We start from the raw sequence: 14,250 nt of genomic DNA on the forward strand, positions 1-14,250 counted from the left end.
AAAACTGAATGACTATTAGAATTTTTAAATGTAACAAGAAAAATTTTGTATGGTTATGCTTGGAACAAGGATAAGGATAACAGAAATAAATTTAGAATGTTTTAAATGCGAATAGTTCTTTCGAAATTGTAATGTACCTTTATGATTTTCTTCTGTATTTTGCTTAAGGAATGTCTAATTGTAATGTCTAACAGTAGTCCGCCGGTATTCTTTCACCGTGTTCATCGCTGACGACTCCCAAATTATTAGGAAACGGCTTTTAAACTTACTTTCGAACCATTTATAAACAAACGCCACTCTTCTGCTTTATAATCATTATTACAAAATACTAACTGATCATCTTTTGAAAAAACCTTTTAGCTCTTCATCTTGATTGCAATAGTAACATATTATTGTTTCGGGTTATAATAAATTTCATCCTTTTAATCGAGAGGCCAAAAGTTATGCTATTGTTTGGACAAATTTAAGTCACGTACTAAATCACTGAGATCTTTTTTTAATAGCAAATTTGGCTCATTAGATGAGAAAGTTTCTTGAAAGTCAGTATCTAATGAATCGTTATCGATTGCTCCTGGCGTATCTGAATTTTCTTTGTAAACAAACAAAATAATTAAAATTTAAGAAATACAATTCTAATCACTTTCTGAAAACAAACTCTAAAACTCAATTAAATTACTGTTTTTAGAACAAAATCGAGTTGAATTTTATAGGCTATTAGTTGTATATTAATCTAATTTACTTCATTTCCACACATGATTTAACTGAATTTAACTTATATATTTAGTTTATTATACATATGGGCAATTCCACGAGAATCGCTTTTCTTTTTTTTCAAGATGATTTGAATAGTAGAAAATAATAAAATGTTACTATGTGAAAGTATTTAGATCATATTACAACATTTTAAAGACAAAAATAATAGTTTAAACTGATTGGCCCATAATCATAGTCAAAAATAAAGTACATTTTAAGAGAATTAAACTCGACTTTACTTAAGAGTGGACTTTAGGTCTATCATAGACAAGTTAAAGTATACTTCTGACGCTGAAGTCGACTCTAAATATAAAACTAGCTGAAGTTGTTTTTAACTCGTTTAACAACAGCATCAGCTGTTCTTCGCCGAGTAATAAAGTTCGTCACAAAGTAAAAAATGTTTAAGTTACAAGATATTGGTAGATATTTTGCAATTATTGAGCAGTTATCAATAAAATTAGTACCAAAATATCGTAATTATGATATTAATCTTATCTTTTCCATTTTTCCACAACAAACAACTTTCTTTCTTTAGATGTCCCGGTTACTTTTATTGTTTACGTTTTTTGGATTTTTTTTAAATTTGTATGTCAGCTGTTCAGCGTTGCCACTTGTCTGTTTTTTGTTGTATATTGTATGAAAACATTTTCTACAATTGCGGTGGCACCCAGTTAAAGTCGGTTCAATTTAAAACGTACTTTAATTTTGACTATGGTTGCAAATTAAGAAAAAGCAGGTTTTTATTTTAAAGTTGTTTTTAAAAAGAACCGACTTTAGTGTTTGACTATGATTATGGCCATTATATTTAACTTTATGATGTTTTAGATATGTTTTAGGCTAAAATTGCGACGAAAACTAGGCTCTCAATTAGCTTGTAGTATGAAATGAATTTGACTCTGATTGTTTTTTTGCTATTATCAAATTGTTTATTGAAACCGAATGTATATTTTCCATTAATTTGTTTAGTTTTTGTATACATATATTTACAGAATATATATTGTTTTATTATAAGAGAAAAATCGGTCACGTACGGTATGTCACGTACGATATTAAATTTTATTTATTATAAAATCATCCAAAGATTGTTTTTATTTAAATATGACGGATTGTAAAGGAAAAATATATCGTTTAGTGTAAGAAATTAAAAGAAAAAATAACTCCTCTCACGATTCGAGTATTTTCGCATATTTCTACATGTACCTCAAAATGAGTTCCATTCTATTGCACGTACGATATACCCTTATTTCGCTCAATATTTTGGACAACAATAAACTTTTTATTATTTTCAAATATAGTACCCTCTGAATGGAACATAAGGACCAAATTATTTTTCAGATACTCTTATTTTTGCAAAATCTATTCCACTCTATAGGCGTACAAATGTCACGTACCATGATGGAATTGCCCATATGTATGTATGTATGTATGTATGTATGTATGTATGTATGTATGTATGTATGTATGTACATTAGGTTTGATCCATGAAAAATCTAATTACGGTTTATTTCAAATTTGTTAAGTTTTCAATTATAATTTTTATATTTTTAATTACAATAGTTCTTAATAATTTTTAAATTGGGCTTTAATCTTATAAGTATTTTGTTTTTTACAATATGTAAATATTTATTCAATGTGAAGTAAAGTATATCTTATATTTTGTCAAATATTTGACTGCTGTGATCTCAACTCATATAAATCTTGTTTGCCCGCATTTTTTGTTTTTGTTGCGGTGAGTCTGTTTGTCTATAATCAAACAAACTTAAATGGTAAATTAATATTTGAACTTGAAAATATTAAAATAATAACACCAAATAAATTATTATCTGTAAAGTATACAAACATTTTTGGGACCATGATTTTTGAATAACCAAAATTTGCAATTTTATTTTGTTTAAAAACAGATTTAAATAATTTTTTTTAATAAATGTCAGTAAGTTTAAGTTACTTAGCCAATCGACTATAACTTCATATAGGAATTCTCGAACTCAGCTTCTGAGTCTTGTGGTCTCCACAGAAAGTGAAATTGAAAAACAAAACAATTAAAAATTTGTTTTATATCAAAAAATATTTTTAGAAAAGTGGTTTGCTTTAATATAGTTAAACCAAAAAATATTCATTCCACTTTAAATGAATTAGGGGATTTTCTTTCAAACGATTTTTTAAATGAGTTAGGGCTTTTTTATTACTTTTTTTACTGTAAATCTGTTATTCGTCAACATAGGAAATTTAATTTTTTAAGGGAGGTCTATTTGAGTTTTGTCTACCAGCTTGTTTTTGTTTTAACAAAAACAAGCTGAAAGTGTTTTCGATTTGTATTTAAAAACTAAAAGTTTAGTGGTTTTTGAATCATTAGTGTAAACGACATATAAGTCTTAAATAATTAAAATGCCTTTTATAGCACAGTTGTTTAGAAAGATTTTATTTTGGTAATAAGTCGGTATTTCGTTAACCATTGAAGATATCATAATGATGTTTTATACAGAGTTGATGAGCTGTTATTGAATTAATTTTCAGTCGCATGATTCCTTAGTTGGACGGGCCCCTAAACTTGGACACCTCGGGAATAAAATGTTTAAAAAACGTTTAGAAGGGTGGGCTAAATGGCTAAACTGATTTTTATGACTAAACTGATTTGTATGTATATTTGGGAGCTATGAGAATAGGTCGTAAGGTATATTTTATACCGCTTGGACATTAGGATGTCCCTTAGGGTGGCCCTTAATAAACGAAAGTTGGATTTTGGCCATTCTCACCCCCCAGTTTGGTGAACATTAGTAAAAAAATCATCCTGAAAAAATTTTAGGTAAATCGGTTGGGGTTAAGACGTGCCGCAAGGGGAAAAATGCATTTTTTTCTGTTTTTGTAAAAATTTTGTCATTAAAAAATTACTTTTGTAATTTAATTTAAAAGAATCGACATGTGTACGTAATTGTCGTTCTAATGAGACATAAAAAACAGAAATTGGTCAAAAAATGTTAAAGTTATTAAAAATTCGCCAGGGAATTAACGTGTCTCAGGCCACTAGAACAAGAAATGTAGGAACAAAATTAACATATTTTGAGAAATATTAAAATAAAAGCTCATTTTTACTTTTACTTCGTAGGATACCGTTAAACTATTCTTAGGTATGAACAAAAAAATAAAATTTTTTTTAACGGCAGTTTCAAAACTACATTTTCAAATTTTTAAAAATTTTGTTAAACAAATTTCAGAATTTTTTGATTATCTCATTGGGATTTATTAAGAATATAATAGGGAATAAAAATGTGAAAAAATTATGAAAACATCTCTTATAGTTTTTCCGTACCTGCGATTTAAATTTTGAAATTTTCGAGAAAAACCAATTATTTGGCAATTTTTAGGCCAATGAGCTCTATTTTCTTACTCTTATGAATTTTAAGCAAAACTTAATTAGAATATTATAGTCCAGATAATTCTAAATATACTCTGAAACTTTTACTAAAATCAAAAAACGTTAACCCTTAAATCGTGAAGGTCAAAGGTCAAATTTTTCAATATTTGGAATTTCTCTTGGAAAGATTTCGAAATGTTCGAAATGTTGTATATTTTTGGGCCGATTTTGATGAAATTTAACAATCCCCAACAAATTTACCTAAAATTTTTTCAGGATGATTTTTTTACTAATGGCCAAAATCCAACTTTCGTTTATTAAGGGCCACCCTAATGTCCCTATCCAACCATTTTTATTTTTTTTAAATATTTTTCGAGTAAATATTTTGTTTGTATTTTTCTTCAATTGGCATCAAAAATACCTATAATGCCAAATTCACTTAGAATAAATTCGTTATATTTTATTTAACAACCAAAATATTCACTAGAAATATAATAATTTGTAAAATTTATAATTTGTATTAATAAATATATTTGGATTAAAATAATTATACAATTTTTCATTTATGGCCAATTTTAATTTGGTTTTTTTGATGCGATTGAAAACTTTACGTTATTAAATATTGACTTGACTAACATTTATCAAACGCCACATGCATAATTCATATCTGCGACGAAAATAGGTAAAATTTAGAAGTGATTTTTATGTAGTTGAATTTCTTAATTTTATAGTCAGATATTCATAAATACACTCAAAAAATAAATCAAGTAATCCGTACTTGAAAAAGTTGATTTTAGCGAGATTTAATCATATTTGTTGTCAAAATGATCTCATCACGTACTTGATTTAAGCAATTTTTTTCTTGATTTAATGACGGATCCATACTTGGTTTAAGTATGTCTGAAGTTGAATTAATCCTAAAGCGTACTTGTTTAAAGTTCGTTTTCGTACTTGAATTATCCTATAAATAAGGTTAAATTGAGCGCAAACTTCATACTGAGAGCACATGAGAGAGTAAGTTTTAATTCGCTCATTTTCTTTCAGGGATTGATTTAACCCTTTGTTTACTTAATTCAAGCAAAACACTTGTTATTTTTTATTTAAACATTTATTTTAGTCAATTTGAGCAATTTATACTTGAATTAAGTAATATAAGGGTTATTTTTTCAAATTAATCCCGATTTTTACTTAATTTAAGTAAATGGTAGTATTAACGTACTTAAATTTTCAAGTACGTATTCTGGCTAAAATTGAGAATAGAATACTAGATTTTAGTACTCCATTTTTCTTTCTGTGTACAATGCATTTGTATTTCATTTATCTATATATGGTTACCTGAATATAGAAAGGTACAAATACATATTTTTTTAAGTCGAGATTTTTTGGCTAAATATGATATATTATCGAAATAAAAGAAAATCTGCGCTTACAAAAAAAAAAACACGAGTTAAGGTAATGATATGTAATTCAACATTTAATTAAAAAATACGACTTAAAATAAATCTATTAAACATTCCCATGATCTAAAAGTACGGTATTAATTCTAAATTATGTGATTAAATGAACGAATACATTTATTATTATTTATTAAAAATCTTTGATATTTACTGCTATTTAAGGTATTTATAGACGGCAATACTGAGTATTAACACTTTTCAAATTCAAAATATTATTGAAATCAGTCGGTATTTCAAAAAATCGTTTCGAAAAAAACATTTATTGTTTATACGATAGTATTACAAATATTTTATTTCTTTGTTGATTGATATTTTGCTGAAAATTTTATTTTATATTTTCTTGACATTTTTATTTGCCTTATTTGTTTTTATAAATACATACCCGATACATATGAAAATAAAAAGTTTTTGAATTGTTTTAAACAAATTTTCAATACCGACCGTAAATCAAAAAAATCATTTGTATTTTTTAAAATCTAATACAAATTTTGTTTAGACGATGAAATTGTATTATGATACTTGAGTTTTTGACAAATATTAATACTCAGTATTGCCGTCTATAAATACCTTTAGCAATAAATTTCAAATGTATTTTCAATTTCTGTGAGATGATTTTTCAAATCGGAATTCCAGGATTTTATTATCCCAACATTTTTCTGTTTTTTTTTTCTATAGGACTCGTGCATATACTACATTGAAGTAGAAATTTAATATTGGATTTTTTAATAAAAAATAGAAACTATTCTAATTGTAAAATATAAAAAGTAAGGAAGTCACAGTCGACTGGAAATCATTTACCACTAAAATATGAAAGCGGTTTTGTACATATTGACCAATAACTCTTATCCAAAACTGACTTTCGAATAAAGCGAAAAGAGTTCTAACTTTGAGTTCAATCGAAATTCACGAAAAATACTAATTACTTACTTTTAAAATAAACTACTAATTTAATTTTGGAATTGGTAATATGTACTTCTATGCATAATAATTACAAATTGGAAGTTTGAATTAAAACATGTTTATCTAAAACACGTATCTTTATAAATCTTTATTGCGAAACATTGCTAGTCATATTTCCATGCTTTACAGAAGTTGCTAAGCTATTTTGGAACTTTTGTTATACCCTATTACAAATGTTTCCACCGATTTATTTATATATGTATATGAATGTGTAGATACCAATCATATTTTTAAATTTAAATTAAATACAAGTAAATCGAGCACGTAAGAATTTTAACAGAAAATTGTGTATGTACTTACATACATATGTATTCGAATAATCGAGGAAAAAAATAATAGGAATAAAATATTTCAGTTTAAAATAATAAAAATATTCGATCAATAATGCCAATAATCGAATATTCAAATAAATTTACTTTCAAACAAACATATGTATTTGAAAATTGTCTATATATATGTATGAATGTATAACATATACATTCGGCTGTGCTGAATCAACCCAACGGGAAGAAATGCTACGGCTTCACTTTGTAGGCATTCTAAAAGGCATATTTAAACATTCTAAAATATTCCATACTCCATACTCTGCCTTCTTGCATAAGATGTTCTAGGTCTTTGCATCTCATCCTAAAAATGTTTATACATATTCAAAATTTATTTGCAAATAACAACTAACAAACCTTTATTTATAATTCAAACATGATTGGTTTTACATTGTAAAAAAAAATTTACAATTATTCCTATATGTTGTCTCTCTATAATAAAATTTATGTTGCTCTCTTTATTAAAAACCGTTGCAAAAAGTAGGTACCAAGTCTTTTACAAAAATTATTCGTTTATAAATTTGTATATGTATTATATAAGATCGCGTGATGTAGTTTTTTATATATAAAACTACACAAAAGGTTCTTTAAAGTCCATTCTTTAATTTAAATGTTGAATTCATTAAGAATATTTTTCTTAATAAACCTCTTTAAAGTTTTGCTTCAGCAGACCTTTAATTAGGCTTCATTTTTCAGGCCTTTTAACATAAGTTCCTATGTAGACACTATATGAGGAACTATGTGGCAGGTCTTCTTACATGCCTTCAACGGAAGACCTTTTACTATGCCTTCTTAAATAGACCTTATATCAGCCCTCTAACAGAAGCGAGTATATTACATTTATGGTATTCAGGAAAGCCTCTTTACTGCATATTTTTACCGCTTGGAATATTATACTGGCACATTTATCTATATCAACCGATTTGATTGATGATTCACGTATTTACATGTTATGGGTAACAAAGTTATTCATACATTTTGATAATAAACTGTTTACCGGTTCAACCTATTTTATTTATTTTTTGATACATAAGTTGGCTATTAGCAATAACTATTTGTGGCAATTTTCGGCCCATTTTGTTTTATTATTTCGATTTTGCCTATTTTGGTTATTAAACATTTCCAATTATCACAAAATATTTGTGGGTCTGCACAAAATCATTTTGTATAGGAATTTTGAAGATAAAACTTGTAATTAACAATATTTTTGTCGATGTTATGAGTATATTTATAGAATAGAGAATTTATGCTAAACTTTCTTAAAAAAAGAAGAAAAAATCATAATTAAGGTCCTAATTCAGGAAATCACACATACATATAAAAATTTCTGAATCAGGACCTCATTTTGTTATCTACATATTTTAGTAATTATGTGTTTTTCTTCTTTGTTAAGAAATAAAGTACAGTATAAATTTTATATTCTAATGTTAAAAATACGCATGAGAAAATCTATCTATGATTTGAACGCGAGGTTTTCGATGGATCTTAATAATCTGAACATTTGTTGAATAGTTGTTTAAATATTTATTTAAGAAGTTGCGCATAATAACTTACAATTTGGAAATTTTCTTTTAATTTGCTTACATAATTTTTCAATAAGGGTTCTCATGTAAACGCTTAAAAGCCTCGCAAACTGTGCAATCTGTGCATTTTTACACTCTCGCAAATGAAATGTCAAAAAATGTATGGAAATTCGTTTGCACAACTCCGATAAGTTTGCGCGACAATTTAGACTCGCAAACTTGAATTTATTGTGCATTTGATGAATCAGCTGCTTTTGTTTACTTTTATTTATAAGAAATAAGAATCAAATAAAATATAAAAATTTTGTGCATGTGAAAATTGTGTAACTTTGGAACAGAATGATTGTATTAAATGACATTGTGTATGAAAACATTAACCAATAGCTAGAACATAAACAAAGTCCTCCAAACTATGTATACCACCGTTTGTTCCAAAGATTTAACTTTCATTCAACATTTTAAAATTAAAATTTATACAATTTGAAAAAAAATTATTAAAGCTTTTGTTGAATTTATGTATTTTTATTTGACAAATATAAATTTTCTGTATAAACTTGCACAAAATTGAAAAGGTGGGTTCATGAAACAGGTCGCGCAAATTTGCCCATTTGCACAAATGGGAAACTTAAGCGTTTAAATGAGTACCCTTAATTTGTTTAATTTTGATATTTGTGCGTGTATATTTTTAATTTAATTCAAATACATACAGTGACAATCAAAAGTCTACATACGACTATTATTTTCGTAACTCGCGGACTTCTAAACCATAATAAGTAAAAGTAATGATGCGTTTTATTTCAAATGCATCTTTAGTAATATAACAAAAAAATATCGCTAAATTTATAATTAATTTAAACTATTATTCACAAAAAATTAAAAAAATATGTTGACAAAAGTCTACATACGATCTGTACACTAAATAAACATTTTTCAGCGAATACAAATTTTCATTAAATTCAATATTTTGTTGGGCCACCACGGGCATCTACAAGCGTCTGGGCATAGAAGCAACTAAATTTTCCAGTTCTGCGGACGTTATATTTTGCCATTCTTCTGGAAGATTCTCCTTTAACATTGGTGCACAAGTAATAAGATGTTTTCGGATCTTCCGTTGTAGAATTTCCCACACGTGCTCAATAACATTTAAGTCTGGGCTTTGAGGTGGTGTTTACAATTGTCATGGGGCATGGTAGAGTAGCCAATCTTTGACAATTTGAGACCAATGTTTCGGATCGTTATCTTGCTGAAAAACCCAACTTTAACCAAGAGTTAGAATATTAACGGATGCTCTCAAATTTTGTTCCAAAATGGATTTGTACTGATAACGATCCATATTATATTCAATAAACACTAACTTTCCTACTCCAGAAGCAGCGACAGTACCCCAGACCATAACACTGCCAACACCATGCTTAACTGTAGCGAGTAAGTTTTTCGGATTCATTGATGTATTTGTTTTGCGCCATACTTTATCTCTCCCATCATTTCCAAATATGTTATACTTCAACTCATCAGTGAAAAAACTCGCTTCCAGAATTCCATGTCCTTTTCAAAGTGCTTTTGAGCGAATTCCAAACGAAGTTTGTAATCCGTTCGCTAATTTACGAGGAGTTCTGCTTTAATTACCATTGTTATTTAAGGCTCTTTGAATTATTCGTGGATGAACAATAACTTCTGATCTTGTTGAGAGTTCTTTGGCCAATTTTGTCATATTTACTTTTGAGTTTTTGTTGACTTCTTTTAAAATGAAGATTACATCTCTACGATGTAGTTTCTTTGGGCGACCACTTCGCAGCTTGTTTTTAACTCTACCAGTGTTTTCAAAGTTACTGCATATTGTTTGAACTGTAGACTTAATAAACTGCATGCTTATCTGTTAGTATTAAAAAAAACCAGTTCATGCTGTGGTCGTATGTAGACTTTTGTCAATGTTTTTTATGAATAATTTTGCAAGTTTACATTGCAACAACATTTTTTTTTGGAGCATAGCAATAAAAATAGATTTCAAACAAAACTGCATTATTATTTCTTTATTTACCGGGTTTTCTCTCATAAAGTGGCAAAAATTGTGGTCTTACGTAGACTTATGTCGACCACTGTATATGGAAACTAAGCTCTCTTAACGAAAGAACGAAAGAACAATCAATGGGTCCTCTCATTTTTTCATTAAGTAGGCCAATTAACATTGGACCTTAACAAAATATTGAAATAAAAAATTACAATGCAAACAATAAAATTATGCTAAGAAAACAGAATAATGAAAAAAAGAAAATATGCCACAAAAATATGCAGTTATGAGTTAAATATGCAAAAATATGCTATAAAACGCAAAATATGCTGTAAAGAGCAAAATATGCAAAAATATGCACTAACAAATCAATGCCAAAATACTTGAAATTGTCTGAAACGGATAAATAACTAAGTCATTATGTTTACATGATATTGCATATTTTTGGTTGACTTGTTAATATATAACCCAAAAATTGTAAAATTTTATTCGATCAAAATTAAACTCGAAAAATTTACAACTCTAGTAGTACAATAAATACACACATGTTTGTACCTGTATTTATGCGATAAAAAAAGATTTGTTAAGATCTTATTCTTCTATACATGTTAGGCACGAATACGATAAATGGCATGCGATAACTTGATTGCCTTTAATGCTTGTAATTTAAGTTTAATGAACTCTGACTTTAATAAAAACAAGTTAAAGTGCAATACATTTGGCTGAGCCGAATCTTATATTTATGTATATACCTTTTTCCTGAGTAAGTTGTAAAATAACAAGTCATAATATTTGAAATTAAATGATAAAACTGATTTTTTTAGGATCATTATCCAAGAACTCTCTGCTGTATAATGTGGTTTAAAACATTGGTTCTCTGAACCGTAGTACAGTGAAAGCACATATAATTTTACTAATTTGTAAAAACTTTAAAAAAATGTTTTTTCATGTCAGTGAAAACCATATTTTTTTTACATTAAAATAGACTAAAAAGTCGAAAAGTCGACTTTTTGTTATATTAAAATAACATTTTTAAAAATAACCAAAAAATAACTTTTTACATTACACATATAGTTTTTATAGCGTCCAATAAATTAGTATAAATCTTTCGCAAATTTATTAAAATTCAAATTGTTTAGGATACAGTTGTAGCTAATTAATTAAAATATATTATCAAGATGATAAAATAATTTTCTGATCTTGCTTAAGATTCACTCTACTAGGTTAAACGTATAATATAAAATTTAAATAAATTTAAATATTTAAAACGAGTCTAAGAAAGAAAAGCAAAACTTAGAAGTTAATAGAATTTCAACTAGGGATGCCAATCCCGAAATCCCGATCTCGAAAATCCCGGGATTTTTCGGGATCGGGATTTCCCGAATCCCGGGATTTGTGAAAAAGAATCCCGGGATTTTTCGGGATTAACAAATCCCGAAATATTATGAGATTTTTGATATTTTAGGAAGATTTTTGAAGCACCAAAATACTTAGAAAGCTAAATTTCAGCATATTTATAATACTAATCTCGCTTCAAATCCAAACGCAGCCAGATTTTTTCATTTGAATCAGGGAGCAGCACGTCTCCCTTGCATTGACAGGCTTTTACACAATTTACACTTTTACGAAATTTATGTTCAAGTTATTTTCTGAAGGGGACTAGGGGCAAATGTAGTCCGATTTCCGCAGTACTCTACAGTATAATTTCAGAGTACTTACAACTTGTTTTGTGCAAAATTTTATAAGGATTGCCGCATAATCAATATATTTATGCCTGCTCAAACAGTACTCCGGGGGACAATTGTATGGAGCTAGGGGAAATCATGGACCATTTATTTTAATTTAATGCATTAGTTTTTGATTTGTTATATTTGTACTTAAATATATTAATGAAATCAATAGTTTTTATTGTTGAATTTGATGTTTTTGACGTTTAACTAAAATCCCGAAGTCCCGAAAAATCCCGAAATCCCGAAAAATCCCGGGATCCCGAAAAATCCCGGGGTCCCGGGATTTACATTTCTAAAATCCCGAATCCCGGGATTTGTAAAACCCAGTCCCGTTTGGCATCCCTAATTTCAACCAAGGTCACAGAGTATTTTGAAAAGGTGAAATAGTGTCCGATTTTTATATCCTACACCACCATAGTGGGGAGGGTATAATGCGTTTGTGCAGATGTTTGTAACGCCCAAACATATTGGTCTAACACCCACCTTAAAGTATACCGATCGACTTAGAATCACTTTCTGAGTCGATTAAACGATGTCCGTCCGTCTTGCTGGCTGTCCATGTAAACCTTGTGCGCAGAGTACAGGTCGCAATTTTGAAGATATTTCGATAAAATTTGGTACATATAATTTTTTCGGCCCAAGAACGGAGCCTATTGCAACTGGCAGAAATCGGTCCATTATTTCACCTAGCCCCCATACAAATGTCCTCCATAAATTGGACTTTATCAGTCATAAATGTTTAATTTATACAGGTATCATCACAAATTTTGCTCGAAATAAGTTTTATATATACCAAATTCATGTTACCAAATTTTATTATGATTGGTCTATAATTAGTTATAGCTCCCATAAAAGACCAGCTTCAGAAAATCACTTTAACGTGCATAAATCTCCTAAAAATTTTGGTATACACATATAATTCAACATAAATAACTTTAATATAGACATGAATCACACCACCTAATTTAATGATGATCGGTCCATAATTAGTCATAGCTCCCATATAAGGCCCATTTCCGAAAATCCCTTTAACGATCATAAATCTCTTAAAAATGTTGGTATACACATAAAATTAAAAAAAAAAAACTGTCATATAGACATAAATAACATGATATAATTTCATGGCGATCGGTCCATAATTAGCCATAGCTCACATCATAGCACTCATCCGAAAATCATTCACGAAAATAAATCATTGAATTTTTAAAAGAAAAATGATTTTACTCATTTATATAGTGTAGGGTATTATATACTTGCTCACTTGTTTTATAATAAATTTTACCAAAAGCTGAAAGCTCGAAAAGTCGACTAGCTGAGATATTTTTTATAAATACGAAATTCATGAATGTAGTCCGTCTGTACTTATCTATACTTTTTCATCCATTTACATATGTACATTAGGGTGGCCCCGTTTGTATGGAGAAAAAATAAGGTATCGATGTTCCCGCCTAAAATGAAAATTTGATTCATTCTAAGACTACGTTTTGAAATTTTTTCGTCCTAGGGTCAATATTTGGCGAGCTGGATCAAAGGATAAAAAGGTCCTTTTTTGAGGTTTTTTACATTTTTTCCATATTTCTTCCAAAGGAAGTATACGTAAATTTGGTATCATATGAAAGGTCTTTGAGAGACGCATTCAATTGGTTAAAAGAAATTTAAAAAAAAAAATTTTTAATTAAAAATTTTTAAAAATTTTCGACAAAATTTTAGTTTTTTTTAATTTTTTCATAGAATTTATTCAAATACATAGATGAAATTTCTTGATCATAAACATCATGTAATTTCACCGAAATGGTTTTTCTCGTTTTTTAAAATTCAATCCAGTTCAATGTTTATTCAAATTTGTTTAAACCTAATTTCATCCCTATCTGACAATCTCTGTACTCAATTCATAGTATATGTAATGGGCATCAAAATAACTCAAATTTTATAAGCTTTCCATCGATGTATAAATTCGTATACTTTTCTTTTGTTACACTACGAATATTTAAATTTAAGCTAAAACATTATTCCATAATAATAATAATAATTTGCTTTTGAATGTTGTTGTTTTTTGTCGTTTATTTTTAAAGTAATGAAGAATTTGTATAAAATCATTGACAACTAGTAAAATTTTAAGAGAAAATTTTTTCTCTTTTTTTTAA

This window comes from Calliphora vicina, chromosome 5, assembly GCF_958450345.1.
Source record: "Calliphora vicina chromosome 5, idCalVici1.1, whole genome shotgun sequence".
Taxonomy (NCBI): Eukaryota; Metazoa; Arthropoda; class Insecta; order Diptera; family Calliphoridae; genus Calliphora; species Calliphora vicina.